General features: G+C 31.2%; 1 non-coding gene across 1 annotated transcript; it reads left to right on the forward strand.

The window, feature by feature from the left end:
- The first annotated feature begins 505 nt into the window (after nucleotides 1-505).
- On the forward strand, nucleotides 506-612 carry LOC139845944 (small nucleolar RNA R71). The gene has a single exon (XR_011758695.1). It is a non-coding gene; the product is annotated as a small nucleolar RNA R71 (small nucleolar RNA).
- Nucleotides 613-3,121: the final 2,509 nt, after the last annotated feature.

Genomic DNA, 3,121 nt, shown 5'->3' on the forward strand with positions numbered 1-3,121 from the left:
ACCTTGTTGGTTATATGAGTTATTGTTGGGTCCATTTGGATTGTAAAGAATGTTTTGATTTCGATTGAAGTTTGGCCTTGGCGGTTGATAATTATTTTGATAATTATTTCCCGGCCTTTGTTTCATGTAGGAAACATTCTCTCGTTGTTCCATGGTTTGTTCAATGTGAAAATCCTTCATTAAGTGTGGTCCACCGCATTGCTCACAACTGATTCGTATTGCGTGAATATCTTTATTCATCTTTTCCATTCGTCTCTCGAAAGCATCTATTTTTGCGGAAACGGAATCAAAGTCATGGCTAGAATCGGCTCTAGCCGCTTTAGATGATCGAAAGATATCTTTTTCTTGGTGCCACTCATGTGAGTGGGAGGCTGTGTTATCAATGATTTTGTGAGCTTCGGTTGCGGTTTTTTTAATAATGGAACCACTAGCTGTTATGTCGATGTCTTTTCGTGTAGCAATGTCGCATCCTTGGTAGAATATTTGTACTATTTGATAAGTATCTAAACCGTGTTGAGGACATCCTCTTAACAACTTTCCGAATCTTGTCCACGCCTCATATAATGTTTCATTTGGCTTTTGTGCGAACATAACAATTTCTCCTTGAAGTCTTACGGCTTTAGATGCCGAAAAGAATTGTTTAAGAAAATTTTCAACTAAGACATCCCATGTGTCAATCGCCCCTTCAGGTAACGATTCTAACCAATCTTTGGCTTCTCCCTTTAAAGTCCAGGAAAATAATATGAGATAGATCTGTTCATCCTCAACTTCTCTAATTTTTAATAGAGTACAGATCCTATTAAAGGTTCGAAGATGTTCTTTTGGATCTTCTTTTGTCGTGCCACTATATTGGCATTGATTAGTTACCATGTGTAGGATTTGTCCTTTGATTTCATAATCTGGCACATTAATGTCTGGCTTAATAATGGCGTGACCTTGGCCAGTGCGTGTAGCTCTCATTCGATCTTCCATACTTAGAGGTTATGTTATTTCCATGATTGAATTTGTTGAATCTGAATCACAAGAGGATTCTGACTTAATGGTTTCTTCATTGACAATCTCTGGATGAGTAATTTATGGTTCCGGGGGAATGATTAGTGGTTCAGGATCTCTGAATTGTCCCTGAATATCTTCCGGATTCTCAATTGTGAGGTCGGTTTCAAAAAATGGATTATCGGAAATATGAATTGGAGTACTTGGTCGACTAGATGACGATTCTAAAGAAAAATCAACGGCGACAATATTGGCTAGATGTCTTGATCGAGTTACAGGTGGTGAACGTATGAAAGGTGGTGAACGTTTTGCTCGGTGCATTCACAGAATATCCTATTAGTTATAAAATATAAAAATTATATAAGTTATCAAATTAATAGACTTTTCTAATTTTGCCCACGTTTCGAATAGCCAATAGATGCAGCAGGTAGCCAGGACCCTTTAAATCGAAAGTCCACAACTCGCCAATAACAAATCCAACTATTACTACGAACCAGAAAATTTTGGATGTCTATCAATTTAACCACTTAAAGTAATTTTTCGTTTTGAAAATTTAGAGATAAAAATCTATGTCCTAAAAACTAGAGCGTCGAGAAATAAGAAAGAAAAAGAGTGCGTCGAAAAATAAAAGGTCGAAAAATAAAAATAAGAAAGAAAAACGTCGAAACTTAAAAGTCTAAAAACTAAATCTAAAAAGTTGCGTCTAAAGGTATTAAAGCTTAAAAGAAATTCTATATCCAAAACGGCAATAACTTAAAAAGTACTAAAATCTTAAAACGGTGTCGCAAAATTCTAAAGCACCTAAATCTTAGTCTAAAGAAAAAGCACTTAAAGGATTTTACGGCAAAGCCTAAAAATCTAGAAATATAAATAACTACGGCAAAAACTATATCTTAAAACTAGTTACGAACGATAAATATACAATTTACGAATAAATGATTAAAAAGATACGAAATATAAAAAGATATAAAAAGTGATAAAATTACTTATTTTAAAAAAAAATATTATATTTATATTATTATTTTATAAAAGTATTAATTAATAAATTAATAAAACTAATTAGAACTTAAAAATACAATTTAATTAAAAACTAAAACTAATTATTATTAAATTAAACCCTAATTCTAATTAATTAATAATAATAATAATTAAAATCCTTAACCCTAATCGTACCAGCTAATGATCAGACCTGTCAGTCTAGTCCATGCGGTCGCATGGAGTTAAGGGGCCAATCTCATGCGGTCGCATGAGGTTCAGGCTCAGTTCACATGCAGGTCAAAATCGTGCAGGCTCAGATTTATATTTTTTTTTTTTACTTTTTTTTTTACTTTTTACTTTATAATTTTACAAAATAAGTAATTAAAATACACTTATATTTTTAAGATCTAAAAATATAATTTTATACTTTATAAAATATATATTTTCGTTTTACTCTTTTTTATGTTTTAAATTTTTATTTTTAATATTTAAAACGTATTTTTATGACAATAAATTAAAACTTAATATTTTTTTTTTAGAAAATAGCGTTTCGCTTCGGCGTTCCCCGGCAGCGGCGCCAAAAAACTTGATGTTATGCGAGGTGTATACGAAATATACTATATTTTTACTACGAAATACGATACAAATACGATACAATTTTACACAAGTTATTTATTTATTTATAGAATGGATATACGTAAACCTTGCTACAACACTTATAGGCAGTGTACCAAATCGTAGAGTAGTGTAGTTTTTAGTAAGTCCGGTTCGTTCCACAGGGAGCTGTCTAAGTTTAGTGCTATATTTTAAAAACTATATTTGTATAAAATATATATAATTATATATAGTAATATTATTATAAAAGGGGGTTTTTACCGTTTAATGACTGGTTTGTCGATTTTAAATAAAGCGTAAATATAAATGACGATAATATAAATGACAGAATTTAAATTGCGATAAAGTAAATTACAGTAATTAAAATGACAGTAAATAAAGGTACGATGAAATATGAAATAAAAGTATTATGCTTATTTAAACTTCCGTAATCATGATGTTTGACGTTTTGATTTTAATTAATTGGTACCCGGGTTAATTGTCCTTTGTCCTGATTTATTTGATACCTATCTGGTTTTTGTCCATAATAGTCCAT

This window comes from Rutidosis leptorrhynchoides, chromosome 4 (assembly GCF_046630445.1).
Source record: "Rutidosis leptorrhynchoides isolate AG116_Rl617_1_P2 chromosome 4, CSIRO_AGI_Rlap_v1, whole genome shotgun sequence".
Classification (NCBI taxonomy): domain Eukaryota; kingdom Viridiplantae; phylum Streptophyta; class Magnoliopsida; order Asterales; family Asteraceae; genus Rutidosis; species Rutidosis leptorrhynchoides.